General features: G+C 47.9%; 1 protein-coding gene across 1 annotated transcript in view; it reads right to left on the bottom strand.

The window, feature by feature from the left end:
- Positions 1 to 16,729, bottom strand: part of GRIK4 (glutamate ionotropic receptor kainate type subunit 4) — a 236,848-nt gene that overhangs the window by 191,997 nt on the left and 28,122 nt on the right.

Genomic DNA, 16,729 nt, shown 5'->3' on the forward strand with positions numbered 1-16,729 from the left:
GTGGGGGGGGGGGGGGGGGAAGATTTGCACAACTCATAGCCCCAGTTGGGAGAGCTGGATTAAGGGTTTCCATCACAGCCCAGATTCCTGCCTGTTTCTGATGTGAAACTGGGATGGTTTCCATGCCAGTGAGTTCTGCAGATCTCTACAACGCAGGTCAGTTTAGGGCTCCTGTATCCCGGGGGAGCCCTGAATGCCCAAGCCACAGCGAGGACGCATCGCCCTTTAGATACTACAGCGCTGCAGAAGCATGGTCAGAAGGGTCCCGGTCCTCTGTCCCTCCAGTGCGACATTCATTTTTGGCCATGGAAGATTATTTTTAAACAGTGTCGCTGGAGGGCTGGGGTTTGTTTTCTGGGAACAGTTAACAGCCAGACAGCAATTTAGGAAGACATCAGGGGAGGGGCTAGGGGGTCAGCCAGCTAATCAGGAGCAAAGCCTCCCAGGAGACAAAATCATTTTTGTTTCTTTCTTTATAGTTTCTCTGCCCTAAGAACACAGCAGGAGATCAGCTGGATTAGCTGAGAAATGGCAAAGCATGGTCATTAGCAGACAGTGCGGAGGGAAGGAAAGCGAAAGAGAGAATAGATGTCTGCATGATCCGTTCAACAGCATCCTTCCCTCGGCAGCACAGCCCAGGAGCAGGCTTCAGGTAGAACATGGGGGGAAAGGGAGCAAGGCTTGTTATCAGAGAAGTAATAAGGCCCGTAGACTGGAGAATGCAATGGGTGTTATGGAGCTCAGACAGTCAATGAAGAAGGCGACCGTGGGAGTAGGCCAAGGGGTAGGGGTGGCTACTGCACGGTTTGAGTCTCCCATAATTGGATTTAACATGCTACCAAGGAGGCAGGACCTCATATACCAGCAAGAGGCTCAGAATCAAGGAGGAAACATCTGTTCCTGCCACTGACCTGTGCTCCCCACCTACCTCCTTGTGAATAAATACCATGTAAAATAAAGACATCTGTGGCTGGCTTAATGCCCAGATGGCCCAGATTCTGAAACTGCCATGCTTTGTATCCATTTCAAAAGAAGTGGCCTGTAACAAGCTCAGAGATTAGTAAATCAACTTGATAAAGTATTTCCCGTGATGTCGTCTTTGCAGGGCTCATTTTCATAGGCAATGCCAGGCGCCAGTGCTTCAAATCCCGAGCGTGCATGTGTGCACCCACAATCCCACCTGACACCAGGAAATTAATCTGTTTTATGCTGTTTGTTTGTCAGTCTGATTTCCATTCTGAGTATAGGGGCTCTTCAATACACAGATGTCCACAGGTGCTAGCACTCAGCAAAGATGAAGATGTATTGCTTGTGCTCTGGAGTACAGGATGCTGGAAAATAGACTCCTTTCCAAAGTAGAGATGAGGGAAGACATTGATTATTTCTCCTGTCTGAGAATACCCTCACCTCCTTGCACATATTACTGCTGGGTTTAGCAGCATCTCCAACCCGCCTCCACTGTGATGGGTGCCAGAGAAATGGTTAAAAGTAATGCTTTACTCAAACAGGAACACTTCCAAAGTTTTGAAAACTTTCATGGGCCAGGAAATCTATTTTCTCACTCAACGCCTCTTCATACCTCACAGGATTAGGCCCCCTCACTGTGAATTTATGCCTCCTTTGCAGTGTAGCGTGGAGATGCCTGAGCAAGCTAGCTCAGGGATGGATGGCAGTGTAATTGCAGCAGCCCGTCGCTCAGTGAGATCTAATTTACCCTGTCTGATGATCTCCCTCCACTCCTGGGGGCTGAAGGAACCCAGTGCTAGCTTCAGGAAAGAGTTTTAGAAGCATCAGGAGCAGCAATGCTTTCATGCCTATCCACAGAGAGATGGGCCAGACATACATGCTGCTGGCCAGCTCAGTTAGATAAGACCGCTTGCTTCAGTGCCTTTGCAGGGACAGACCTGTTCTAGCAGATGGAGATAATCAATCCATGCTAATGATTAGTGAAATACACCCTTGTGATAAAAATGTCAGGAGCCGTCACTCCTCTGTCTCTCTCTTTTCCAACCAATGCACAGCATCTTGACCATATTCACTATAAGAGGGGCCAAAAAACAGGACAGAGCTCTTGTAGCAGCACTCAGCAGAGGAAACATTTCACCCATAATGGGAATTATTTACCTGGCAGTAGCATCGGAGCTTTTCCACCCTGCTGGTAAAAGAAGAGCCGCTCAACTAGCCTAAAACAGGGAGAAAAATTGCCTTTCAAGCACCTGGAAAATCTTCCTGGCAGCATGGAACAGTTGCAAAGAAATTACCAAACCAGCACCGAGTCCCTGTGTCCTAGAGAGGGACTGCAAGCCAGTCCTTCTCCTTCCCCACAAGCACTCCTCGAAGAGCCTGAGCCATTCCTGCAGGAATCCCTGTAGCAGATTAAACCTCAGTTTATTAAATAAGACAGTGCTCTAACAAGGGTAATCCACAGATAATTTCACTCATTTAAACCCTATTTCATCTCAACCCAAGTAGACTTATTTCCATTTAACAATCTTAATTCTTTTAGCACTTTCCGGCCCCCAAATTGGCTTCGACAGCAGAATTGACATTCAGCTATCATTTGCCGATACAGTTCCATTTAGCCTCTCCAAGCCCCTCCAGCCCTGGGAAGTTCAAGCAGCATTCATTAGCAGTGTCCTTGGGAGAATTAACCATTTCTCCCTGCAGCCTTCACTCACTAATAGCTTCTGCCTCGCGGGGCTGAGCTGAAGGAGACTACTGTCTGGCTAAGTTTTTCTTCCATTGTGGATCCTCCCTGCTAATTCCTTCCAACGTGATACTAAGGTCTATAGTGAGCTCCAGGCCAATGCCAGAGTGGCTGTTTTGTTTGCTCAGCACTGGATGCTGATTCAGTCTGTGCGATGCACACTCAGAGCCTGCCCCCTAAATCTCCATCCTTTGTAAATTTTACCCCCAACAACAATGCCATAGCCCTTCCCAAAACAATCTCCTTGTCTTATTTTCTTCCAGGGTGGACATCTGGATTCAAACAGGTTAAGAAAGGCTCCTTCAATTGGGGAAAGGTTTTGCTAAGATGTATTTTGGAAGAGCATCCTTTATCTGGGCTGAGACAGGGGAGTCCAGTTCCCAAGAACTGTGATTTTTGGATCCTTCTGGCACCCTAAAAAAAACCCTCAGCCTTAGTTCCTAAACCAAGAACAAAAAACTAATTCATTGTGACCATCGGCATTCTCCAAAATCAGCAGCAATCAAGCCACGTATTTCCAGTGTAATCCATGGGTGGAAGGAGGAGAGTTCTCACTCTGCATGTAGCCGTTCCTAGGTACGTTGTGCCAAATAATACTTTTTTGATGCTGTCTCGTTAATGCAAAAAACTGGCGTTAAAGATGAATTGATTAGACACAAAGGTCACATGGGCATTTAGCACTTCCCAGATTGGATGGGCAGAACATTTTGCATGTTATTCCTAGTACAAACACTCAGGGTAACCATTTAGAAACACGTCCTCCGTGAATAGTCACCTATTTTTCCTTGAATGCCACTGTTCCCATTGAACATTCCTGCCAGAAAAAAACTCATTTGCTGAAATACTCCCAGCGAGCAAATAGAAAACAGGATGTGAATGTGTTCAGAAGAAATGTGTTTAAAAATAATCTGAAAAGATGTCCTTCAGTGTTCACCCTGCTTGAATCACGACACACTGCAAACAGATAAAAAAAAAATGTTTCATGCTCCTAAGGCTCTAAATGGGCAGATCACAAAGTGGTAAAGAAGCACAGTTCCCATTCAGAGAGAGAAACTAAGCCTCAGAGAGGAAAAAAGAGCCTTTTTATTATAGGAGCAGAGATCCCCCTTCGCCACAGTCACTGAGCAGCTCCAGAGCATTTGTGCACTTTCATCCCTTGAAGACCCCTGCGAGACAGGGATAATGAAATTTCCGGTTTCCAAGATGGAAAATGGAGGCACAGAAAGGCAAAATGACTTGCTCCAACAGAACTGGAAACTGCACCCAAATCTGAGACCCAATCTTGATCACAGGCCTCCACAGTGGTCAAGGCACGCGCAAAAGGATACAGTCTCCAGACTCCTAGTCCGGTACTGCCGCCTTGCGATGGGCCACACCGCCTTGCGTTCAGGATGCTGGGCCCATGGCATTAAAATGGTGCATTGTGCTGCAAAACCAAACTCTGTTAGAAATTGCTTCGGCAGATGGGTCCATCTCCACATCACTGCGGACAGCCTTTCCAGAGCCTGGCAGGACCCGCATCTGTCTCCTGCCTGCTATTCCCTCAAGAGCAGTTACAGTCTGTGACCTCCACCCTTGCACGCACACACACACAATTTATTCTTTGCCTTTACAGCAGGTTGCAATTAGCTGGGAGGGATTTGCTGATACTTTGGTAGGAAAGATCTACAGAGAAAATCAACTCCATCTGCAGGATCCTTCCCTTTCCTCCGTTCGGCAGGTTTTGCAAGGATCTCAGCTGTCCCTTTCAGTCGAAGCACCAATATCTTCATGAGGCAGAGGTGGGGTAGAGAAGCAGGGCACGCTGCCAGGAGGAAGGCTCTGCAGATGAAGGGGCGTGCTAGCGCCGCAGAGGTCAGCACACCATGTAGGGCACATCTGTAACATGCAAAGAGTCATGGCCTGCCTCACGCACTCTGTCATGTTTATTTGCTGCCGTTGGAGTTGCCACCTTTTCAAATGATGCAGGCTAGAAACACCTGGACTTCTCAAGCAGGAGCCTTTGAATCCCAGCCAGAGCAATTCTAGCTTTCAGCACATAATACTTCCAACGGAGCTGAATGCAATTAACTGTGCGAGGGGAGGGCTCGAGAGTCCGAACTCTCTCAGGTCAAAGGCATCCCTTCTGGGAAAGCAACCCATCAGCCCTGTAATTACTTGTAGTACAGTACCGATTTGATTCCCCAACCTGACTCTGGGCCTCGTTATGGGAGATGCTGTATATACACGTCATGAGACAGAGAACTCACAGTCTACATGGGCAAAAAGGGCAAGGGGTGAGACGGGGCACATCGGCGCTGGTGGGGGCAACAGTATTAATGGCCTGGGATCAGGTCAAAACTAGAACCCATACCTCCAGAGGCTCAATTGAGAGCGGCTCACATATAAGCTGGACAAACCTGCCCAAGACAAATCCACACTACAGCACCTCTGCTACTCTCGGTGCCCTCGCCAGCTAGATCCAGGCTGGCAGTCACGCTTCGGACCGTGGTGCAGACGTCCCCTCGGCTCTGCCTGCCTGGCCAGAGAAGGAAGCTTGCAGCTTCAAGACTCTGAACAAAGATGTTTCTTCATTTGAGTTTTTCAGCAGAAAGAACAATAAACATCAGCTCCAGAAAGGGGTGAATGCCCTGTCTCAAAGCCCTTTGGAATAAGTGTCTCTTGAACAGCACCGCCATGGACTTTCCACAGAGACTGATTATTTGTGCTATGGCAAAAAAAAGAAATAATGAAAAAAGAGCCCTTCGCTCCCCGCCGTCTCCCACAACATCAGGGCCCTGTTGTGCTACGTGGACAGAAAACAAGAGACACCCCCTGCCCTGAACAGCATACACCGAGCAGAGAAAATGCCCCAAACAAGAGGGAAAGTAAAGATTCCCCTCCTTGTACAGACAGGGCGAGAGAAGTGCACTAGGTTTTCTGGTGCCACCAGTTTGTGCAACCCTACCTGAGGCAACGTCCAGAGGGCTGATATTCAGAGGTTTTTAAATATTTGGGATGGGGGTGGGGAGGGGCAGAACAGAGCCATACATGGGAAGTAACTTCCAGGTTTTACATAGAAGTGCTGGCCAAGCCAAGAACAGAAAGTCCTGTTACAGTAATCCCATTAACTGCTAATCATTCTTCCTCACCTTTTGGAGATGGTCTTAAAGGCACAGCTGTGGTTTGCTATGTACACAGCTTAAAGATCCCGTGGCAATTTCCCTAGCAGTGGCCCTGCCCAAATTTGCTATGTGCACCCTCATCTCCAGGAGCTATACAGCAGTCACTTTCCCACTCCAAGCTGCCTTCACTCCAGGGCTGGTACGAGTATAGCCCAAACCCAGCTTCTGTCCACGCAGAAAAACCGAGCTTAAAGCACCGTGAGAGCTCACAAACCTGCTGAACCTACCCCAGGGTGCGAGTTCACCTTCAAGTGCTGCCGACGCATGACCTGGCCACGTGTAAGGACCCAGCTGCTGCGTGCTGCTCAGCCACACACGGTGCATTACTTTGCAGCGTGACGGCTCTCCCTGCAGTTGGGGAACTCAGGGGGACTTTGCTCTCGCTGACTCTGCAGCGGCGTGTGCATGAAAGCCGCTCTGCGCAGAGTGGCCACAGGCAGAACCGAAGGAAGGAGGCTCAACTCTACTTGTTCATAACATGCACTCATGCCCAAGCCCGTATCACACTGCACTGGAGTTTTCCATAGCTTTATTGACTTCTGCCGGGACTGGGAATGAATGGTGGTAACTGGTTAAGTGGCTAGGAAGGCAGGCACCTTTTACTTTCATTCATATGAAACAGGAGGGAGGGGGTTAAGCTTAGGGAATAAATGACACAATAGCTTTTGCTGTGATTCGATTTCCATTCATTAAAGAACACAACACATTAAAACTAGCTGAACCACTCAACTCTGCTCAGGGACAGTACAGTGGTCTGGCATTGAGCAACTGCTTGGTGTTGCATTGAATTCATAGTCTGATTCTTTAGCCCAAAGAGGGACGTGGCCACGTGCACATACGCATGTGAGAGAGCGAGCGTGAGTGTGTGTGGGTGTATCCTGTCTGCTCTCCCATCCCCAATCTTTCCTATATTTGTCAGCATGATCTAAGAGTTAAAGCAATGCAACATTTCGGTGACCACAGCAGCTCCTTGGCTCCCATCCTTAAAACAAATTTTCCACTTCCTTCTGGTGAATTAGCACTCACTGCAAAACCCATCCAGATCTCCAATTCACACAGCAGCACAATGCAGTCTAGCAAAGGGTAGTATTAAGCTGTCCTGCCCTGTTGTTCCCCAGTTTTACCAGCCCGAACTGAAAGATGACTTGCACTAAAAAAATCCGTGCTATTATACTACTGGTGTGGCCTGGCATGTCTCATCTCTGACTTCCCAGGCAAAATGACTCACGCATGGATCAGAACAAAGCTTGGGACCTATTTGTGCCAAGCCAAAGGTTTATCCATCGATGCCAGACAGTAATAGACCAGGAAAGATAATTCAGGGCCAATATAAATGCATGAACAAGTCATGGACCAGGACCCCAATGTTCTTTATTCTGGGTGCAAATAGTCTTGATGCCAAGCAGGCCTATTAAGTACACATTTATTTATTTCTTTTTAAAGCCACTTGGCTTGCATGCCATGGTTTTTTGACACTAACGGAGGAATCGCTGCACTGGATCAGGTGGCAGGCCTATCGACTTCAGCATTCAAACAACGGCCCTATCTGTCTGAAGATGGTGAAGCACCAGCCCATTTTTGCACTGCTGCACAATCCTCTTGCTCCACTCGTTTTCCAGCTGAAAGCAAGACATGCCACTACCCTCACCTTAGCCTGAATGGTTATGAAGTTTATTAATAGTCATAAAAGTGTAACCATGCCTGTTAGAAAATCCACGTACATCTCCTGAAATTCTGACCTTTCAGGGCAATGAATTTCAAAGGGCAACTATAGGGAAAGACTAATGAAGCCAGGGAAACCAAGAATCAGGGGAGAAGTCGGACAGAGAAACCCAGGTTAAGCAATTACTTAAGTGAGCAACAAATAAGGCCATTTAATGGCAAGTTTTTCCCATGAAGCTGGAGCAGAAACACAAGCAGTCAACCTGGGGTCCCTCTGAAATGCACTCGTGGAGAAAGGCAGGTGGAGGCCCTATCCTGCTGGTCTCACTGCCACAAACAATAAATGAGATAAGATCAATATAAAAATAGGTGACGAAAAGCCAGAAGGCACAGTTGATCTCACAAAGAGCATAGACCAAAATCTCTTTGGGATGCCTCGGTCCGCTTGGCTGACGTACTGCCAGAGCCGAGTCAAACATACTTATTAAACACCACACAGGTGACCATCTGGAGGTCATTCTGATGGGACCTTAAAAACTGGCGGCTTTATGTAGTTCTTCCAAAAAAAGTGGGATTTTGGTCCGAATCTGTACTCTCCACCTCAGTGTAGTTTGTTGCTCTCTCTCTCTTCCTGAGATGCGAATGCCAGGTGGGAAAGACGTGTAAAAATTGCTTGGGTTAAGGTCTTTCCTTGTCAAGCAAGGATCCAAGAGGCTGACTTGGGCAACACGCCCATGAGCTTTCAGTGTGAATGGGGCTTTTTCCCCACCCTCCCCTATAAAAAGGGATGCTCTGTACACTAACAGTACTCCCACATTCCAGGATTTGGTTTTGTTAGCCAAAAAAAACCCAATCATGTTTAGCTCAACTCTCTCCTCAAGCCCGACAGCTCCTCGGTTCCTCTCCCAGATTTGCTCGAGCTGTCCCCTGGATCTGCTTTTGTTTGCATTGAGGTAGCATTAAGCAGCTCACTTCCTTCAGGGGCATCAACAAAAGCCACCTCTCCCTTCCCCAGGAAAACTTAACACCTGCTGACGGCAAATATTGCTGCAGGGAGTTTTGCCTTAATACCGGCTTCAGGATTTAGTGGTGACAGGGAAAGACCAATGAACCCCCTATCTCAAGGAAAGAGACCGGGCAGGGAAGGCACGCAGGAATTTTTTTCTGTCTGCTCATTTCAGACATGAAGGGGCGAGATGACAGATCTCAGCTGACACGGGCAGCACAGGACCTCTTGGAGCATACAGATGTGGTAGCAAGAGCGGCTTCAGCAGACTCTCCCCATAGGGCTCCGGCTCCATTTTATCTGAGAAGTACCCGCTGCATCTAGGTTGTCTGCAATGAGGGGCATCTTTGAAAGTCCCATTAAGGACTGGCAAGCTAAGGCTAAGAGAAGCGGCATTATTATCAACTGCTCTTTTCCTAAGCACTCAGTCACCGCAACGCGGCTCAACTTGGGGAAAGTCAAGAGAAATCAAAGGGCATTTCCGGAAGATGAATTACTTGAAAGAGACTGGCATCTTTGGAGGTGTTTTTAGGATTTATGTGCATAACTCAGGGACCATAAATAAAATATCACTCTCCGAGAAGAACTATAAAAACAAAATTAAGAGGGTGAATAGGTAACAAATGAATATTGTATTTTGCTGCACCTTCCTCCGCGCTTTGCTAACAAATGAAGAATAACAATGAATCTATTTTGCCATAGTGGACTTGACTGGGCTGTTTCATATTGGGATTAGGGGGAAAATGAAACATTTATAATGTCACAACGGGACATATTTAGTAGGCCATGCATCAGCAAGGGTTTTATTTATGTTGGCTAAACCATTCCTTTTACCCCTCCCCAACTTGTGTTTAAGAATCTGATTTCAAAACCTTGAATGAAACATGAGAACGTAAGAAAAAAAAAAAAAGAAAGCTTTTGAGAAATAAGTTCTTCAAACCAAAGAATACAGGTCAAAGCCTAAATCTGAATGTGCAAAACAGCAGTGGGATGCAGTGAATAGAGCTGTGGCGCAGAGAAGCAGGGACTGAAACAGAAGTTATGAATGCCAGTCTTCCCTCTGCTACTGATTTACAGTGCAACACTGGGCACATCACTCCCTCTCCCCTGCTCATGCCTCACCTCCACCTGTGAAAAACAGGGGTGGAGAGAGTTCTTACACTGCCTCTAATGCATCGGAAAAACTACCCCCTACCCCTCCAAATCATCCCTTTACAATTGCCTATGTGATGTAATGACTATAACACCCCAAAGAGCGGCTAGGATTGTTCCCTAGTTTGATTCTCTTTCCTTATCCATCCTCTGCCAGTGGAACTCACTGTAACCTTTTCACAATATATGCACGGGCCTGCCCAAGGGGACCTAATCCCCAATCCAGTACGAACACCGGAGGGATGGAGAGCAAGAGATGCAATGTGCTGCAGAAAGGCTGCTAAGAGCGACAATGTATGATCACACATTTTGCAAAGAAGCCTTGGCCTCTTGTACACTTCCTGGCTCATTGTGGCGACAGCAACACGCCATCCCCACTGTAACAAATGCACCAAATGTCCACGCTTGTGCATGGAGTTGCGGCGCGAGCATCTGTCAAGTGGGTGCAGTTTAGAAAATGTAGCCCTGAGCTTGAGTGAGCACAAAAGAAGGATGATGAATCCTTTAAAAAACCTCCTCTGGCTGCTATTCAGGTCCATGCATACAGGAGTTGGCTAATCACACATGTGTTTTAGTGACCCACTTCTTTTCCATTTCAGTTCTTCTCCTCTCCATTCTGTTCCCCTCTGGCTAGCAGTAATTAGTTCTTCTCCCTTCTGAATAGGCAGTACTTAAACCTTTTGTTCCCAGAATAGGTGTGACAAGTAGCCAGAGGAGAGCAGTACAGTTAATGCCCAGTTGGGAGCTTTGTTTTCCTAAATGCTAATCATATTTACAAGTGGAGAGGTTTTCCAGCCATGACACTTCTTCATGAGGCTGAGAGCTCATTTCCTCCTTTCCTGGCATATTAACCTGACCTCAGTAGCACCATTTGGTCCAAAGGCAAAATAAAGCCATTTCTCACATCTGGGAACAGATAGAAATTACTGCGGCTTGCACTGATATTGACCATGAAGGCCTCAATTATGCTGGAAAATTGCATCGTATAAAGAAATGTGTGAGCGCATTGTCTAACACAACGTTAAGTGCTGCTACGTCTCATTCCGGGCAAGCACAGTTAAGCTTAAAGAGCACCCGAAGCTAGTGGGAGTCACAAGGACGGCCAAGAAGGGCTAACCACAGGCACTGTGAAGCTTCCTCACCAACGCCCCGGGCCACAGGGTATATTGCGGAACATGCGCACACCGGAATATTGTGCTTATTCCACAAAGATGCCGGCACTGCAGTGTGTCCTCGGCATGAGGCTGCATTGGCAACAGATCTGGCACCCTCTAGGTAGGCACCCAGAAGTCCTCCAGGCCACTGCAGAGCTGGATTCTGCCTCCCCTTTCCCAGTTTGCTTCCTAACGCACAAATAGGAAGGGGCGATTTGCTTCTCCCTGACATAACGTTAGCTGGGCAGAGCAGGTGCCTGATGCTCTCCTCCATAGGAAGCAAGGACTCTTCAAAAAAGCTACAAGGCTTTCTCCAGGCTGGTCCATTTGCTTTGACAATCATGCAATGCTCATTGTGATGCTCTGACTCCCCACACATATTCTGCTCCTTTGGCTCATAATGCCTTTATGGCAGAAGCCTGGACAGCAGAGCAAGGAATGATTTAATTACTATCCGAACAGGTGCTGGATGCCTGTTGCCTCTGCATTTGGTAGATGGAAAGGACACTGGATATTCCTCTAGCCTGAGGCTGGATCTCCATGAGCCATGCATCCCTGTTGTTATTGCTGAACATTGCTTTTCTACATATAGTATTTGCAAAGCAAAGTGTGGGGTGGGGGGAAGGTAGAAAATTACCAACAAGCTTGAGGAAAGAAGTGGGAAAACTGCTGATTTTGGATAGATAGATGCAGGGGGCAGAGAGCAGGGAGCTGGACCCCTCAGAGTCCCTTCCAGCTTTATCTTGGTGCAATTCTATGACAAGAGTAACTGCAAAAGTACACGGAGGTGCTGTAGGGAACAAGTTGACAGTGCGTGCTATGGCAGGCTCTGGGCAGCTTGGTGCTGGTGCGTGCCATGCGGTGAATAAACTGCCCCTTGGCTTCTCACTGTTCTTGTGGACAGGCTGCCCTGGCCTTGCTGTGCCGGCCCCTGGGGGGGAACCACGGGTAGCGAGATGGTATATACGTGGGTCATACTCTGGGAAGGCAGAGTTGTCCATGCACATGCAGTGGCTGAAGGGACTGTGTCCATAAGGCTTCACAGCCCTTACATTTGTTGTCTCAGGAGCTACAGACACCATGGTCTCCTTCCCTCTGTACCTCTTGGCCCCTCTGCCTTTCCTCTGGTATAAATCCCACCACTCCTTTGTTTCACCACCCCAGCTTGAGGTCTGGAGAAGACCAGCTGCTTTGTCTGATTCTCCTTCCTTCTAATCAAGATCAGTCCTTCAGCTAGGAGGTGCCTTGCAAAGGTACGTCCAGCCAGGTCCACTGATCAACCCCAGAGGAAGGTGACTGTCACTGTTTGGCTGAGTCAAAGCAAAGCCCTCCAGGCCAGCCACAAGCCATCTCTACCTCTTCTCCCCACAGCTGAGCACACGAGTAATGTCTTCTGGCCACTGACTGGAAAACCAAGCCGCTGCATTGTCAATGCTTACATGACCCATTTGCTTTCCTTTCCAGTATTATTCAGGCAAATTACAAATGACCAGTTACAGGATTGCTTGCAAGCATTATTTTCAAATTTCCCATGTATTGTATGCGATTGCTCTTCCATTGGTTTCAGCGGACGTCTTTTCCATTTGCAATGCACTGATTTATACTACTAGACAGCCTATCTGCTTGCCCTGCCAAAAGCAAGCATTCCAGAATGTTTCTGGGTTCCCTGTAATATTTTCTCTTATTCCTCATCCAGGACTAGCAGTATGGGATGTTAAAATAAACTGGTTACTTCAAAAGACAGTTCCTTTGCATGTCGCCCACAAGAATTTGGCTGGCACTTCTGAAGGGGGAATTTCAGGGCTCGTTAAAAAAGCAGTAAAAGAAGCAAGCATGCATGCGCTAATGCTCTCCTTTCTTAGTGGGTTGTGGCTGTCAGCTCCTCCAGGTCGGGCCCAGCTGGGCCTCGACACTCTACAAGCTCTCAGTGATGTTTGCAATGTCAAAGGCTCGTTCAGTTGTGAACTTGCCGTTGCTGGGTGCAGTTGTGAGGTTGCATTTTCTGGACATCACAAGATGTCCATGGCCACTGCCTGGGTGGTTACAGGATCCCTGCCCAGCACGACATCCAGTCCCACATGCCAGCAACAGATCTGGGGGCACAGCCCCCAATTTTCTGACCCCCTTCACCTTTTGGTATGACCAGTGCAGCTCCTTCCCGATTGCCCTGCATTCCTTCCCATACCCCAGCTTCTGCATCTCTTTCCCAATGTCCAAACCTCATCATGGCTGTGGGAATCTGCATCTGGGCTTGCAAAGTCCCTTCTCTCTTGCAAGCCAAGGGAATCCAGAGTTTCCTTCCTGCAGAAGACAGCAGCAGGAGGTTTAGTTGCACTTGTGCCTGCAGCTGCCTGGCTGATCACAAAGGAGGGACATTTTCAAAGCAAGCTGCAAATTGCAAGCAGAAGGGCAAGGGAAAAGATTCAAGTCAGGGCAACCTCTGGGCAGCAGTTCAACGTTGTGTTCATAGCAGTCTCTGTCACAGGGACTGGGGTCCTGGGTGTTGCTGGAGGAGCGCGTGTCCCAGCAGAGAGAGTGCAGTGAGCACACAGTGGTGCAATGATCCAGTACAGGAGTCTTGCCACTTTGCCAGCACAAATTCAACCTTTCATTGGCAGGACGGCATCCTGGGTGCAGGTGTCCATGCAGGGCAAGGTTTGCCAGGAGAATGCTGCAGTGTAGACCAGGCCTTAGCTGAATTGTATGAGCCTCAAGAGCCCCAGTCCTGGATCAGGACCCTGCTGTGCTAAGTGCTGTACAAACAAAGAGATAACCTTATCCCAAACAGCTTAATTTAAACACAGGAAAAGGGCCAACAGGTGGTTGGGACCAATAAGTAAGGGCAGAGAACATTTCCCAAGACTCTGCATCATCCCACTAGAGACTGAAATGAATGTTTGCACAAAACGAGCAGGTAAGTTAGACACATTCAGTCGCAATGCTTTTCCATAGGACACGGGGGGGTGGCTAGGATCCCAATTCCCATTTTCCCAGGAGTCTAGCATGCTGTTAAGACAACCAGGTTGGGATTTTCACAGAGCCTCAAAACACTGGATGCTGTTTCCCATTTTCAGCCTATGGAAAAAGATTCTTGCATTTAAATAATGCAGCATCTGGCCCACTGAGCCCCTTCTGCACCCTGGCAGCTCAGTCAGCTTGCTCATGATTACATCCAGGGGCTAGTACCAATGTGGCTACACAAACTGCCAAGCTACCGAAAACTTAGTCCATGCAATTTCTGAGTGGGCCCAAAGTTGAGATGCATAACTCTGAGAAGGCATCTAGGTCGGATAGATCTGTGTTTGCACATGCAAGCTCTAACATGTAATCTGATACACTGTAATAGCAGGGAAATGTGATTCTTCTCATTTCACGGGTAGTCGAACATAGAGGGAGGTGAGATGGCTTGCTTGAGGCCAGAGCTGATAGGGAAACCAAGAATAGGACCCAGGAGTCCCCACTCCCATGTACCACGGCCCCCTGTACATGGTTTCAATGCTGTTAGTCCAAAAACATAAATAAAAAACCTGGGGGTTAGTTCAGGATCAAGATGCTCAGTCAAAGCCCCCTGGATCTACAATGCTGGGGACTTGAGCTCCAGCTGTACAGCACCACCTCCAGCCCTAGGTGGGAAAGCAGGAGACAATCAGGGATTCACATTCCCATCCCTGGCCTCGGGGCTTTGCTCTCTGCTTACAGCTCTGGGGAAAACCCTGCCTCATCACCTGTGAGCACAGAGGACCCCATGCAATGAAACAACTGCATTTTTATTGCATGAGGGAGAAGGCTGGAGTAGCAAGATTTACAGAGGCCACGTGCTGCAAAATGGTTCTTTCAGTAGAGAGATTTGGCAGAAGGGCAAGGTTGGGTTGGGCAAAGACTGTGCACTGTGCATTCCCAAAGGCCTTAGCACTGGCTCTGCACTAAGAAAAGGGCTGGATTAGAGCTCTGCATCCCAAGTCCAGCACCCATCCCAGTTACTAGGGCTGGGCAAAGGATTTGCCACTCGTTGAGAAACAGGTTTCAGATGGCTGAGACGTTGCCTCGTGACTGTTGCACAGGTGCTGGAGAAAGAGTCACAGGGTTAGAAGGGTCAGTTCATCCAACCCTTTCCAACAACACAGGCTGAGCTATTCCTAAACTACTCCAGACTGACGCCTGTCCAGCCTCTTCTTGAAACCTTCAATGAAAAGGATTCCATCGTCTACATGCATGGCTTGTTCCACTATCCTACTGCTCCTACCATTTGGAAACCATGCCTGGCCAGCGCCTCCTGAGCTATCAAGTGCAGTGGACAGCAATTTCCCAAGGATTCCCAACTTCAGACCCTCCAATGTATTCAACAAGCCACAAACCCAGACACCCCAGGAGCACCCTACAACAAGGCAGAGGTGAAGGCAGGAGAGACAGGCACTGCCAATGCCTTGCTATTGTGATGACAGAGAAATGACCAGTTAAGAGATGCTCAGGGGAGCCTAGGAAGAGGATCATGTCCCACACTAGAAGGCCAGAAAACCTCACAGTCCTTGCCAGTCTGACTGGGGAATAAATTCCCTCCCAACACCAGATGCAGATGCAGATGCAGATGCAGGGGGCTGGAAGGGACATCACAAGATCATCGGATCCATCCATCCTCCTGCACTTGGGCAGGAAATGACTTCAGGAAGAGCAAAATTCACTAACCAGGAGCCAGTTAATCCCAGTTTGCTTTGCCACAGTTGACACAAACCCACAACCTGCCACTTGCTACAACTGCTATTTATTAGAAGGTCCCTGCCCTGTCCACTGGGGCATGGGCAGCACCACCCAAAAAAGTCTCAAACTCACTCTCTTTGCTTGGATAATACATCCAAGCCACCTTCTTTACTCCCCCACTGACACAGGCTGTATTTTTGGACTGTGCCATGCTCCACTAGCAAAGGGGAAAAGTAGTTTTATTGTAGATCTCACTCCCAAGGTGTGTCACAAATAAGGGAGGGAACAGATTAGCCTCGTATCAGCTACAAAGAGTTAATAAAAACAGCTCAGCGCTCCAGAGACAGGAGGCGGGAAGGCAAGTTTCATTCTTAACGGCAGAGCCAAGTGTCAGCATAACAAGGTGAGTCTCATTATGGGAGTCGCACACATGCATTTCTTTTCCCACATGGGCAGCAATATAATGTGATGGTCCAGCTTCTCAACCCCCTTTTTAATGAACACAGCCAAGGCTGAATAAATGTGGATCCCTCATAAGCTAAGCATCTCAGAGATACTAACAGTGCTGTAGTGCTGCTAAACTGCATTCAACTTGGGTTTTACTATTTCTTGCTCACGTCAACATTAGGACAAAAAACAAAAATTGAATAATGCTGCTGAAAAACCTTCTTTTTTTTTTTTTTGTATAGAGCTTACAGGAACAATCTGCCACGGGAAAAACTCATTCCATGTTTCCTCTCCCCTCACCCCCCTGCAAACGTATATTCAAAAGATCCCCATAAGGTGTCATGAACATGATGAAAACAATACAAATAAGTATACTCACCATAAGCTGCATGCAATTTATGCCCCTGTAAGGATGTCACCTAGCAGAGAGCTAAATCTGAGGTAGGTACAGAGACCACGCAGACAAAACCACTGCCTTGATATGGAGAGAGGGACAGTTCAATATCTGGGTAAACCAGACCTGTGCTGAGCAAGGTACCCACATATGCCTTTCCCCAGGGATTTCAGAGGGACTAGCTCATGTGTTTCAGCTTGTGCCTAACTGCATTTATCCAGGTGTGGAGTAAATCAAGTGCAACTGGGCCTTTTATTTTCACTGGGAGTGAAAGCACCTCCCAGCGCTGGAAGGGGAGGGTGGTGGAGGGGGTGAGGGGATGTTAAACCAAGGGTGAGCAGGGGTTTC

The sequence above is a fragment of the Gavialis gangeticus genome, unplaced genomic scaffold, assembly GCF_001723915.1.
Source record: "Gavialis gangeticus isolate Ggan-Ray unplaced genomic scaffold, GavGan_comp1, whole genome shotgun sequence".
NCBI lineage: Eukaryota > Metazoa > Chordata > Crocodylia > Gavialidae > Gavialis > Gavialis gangeticus.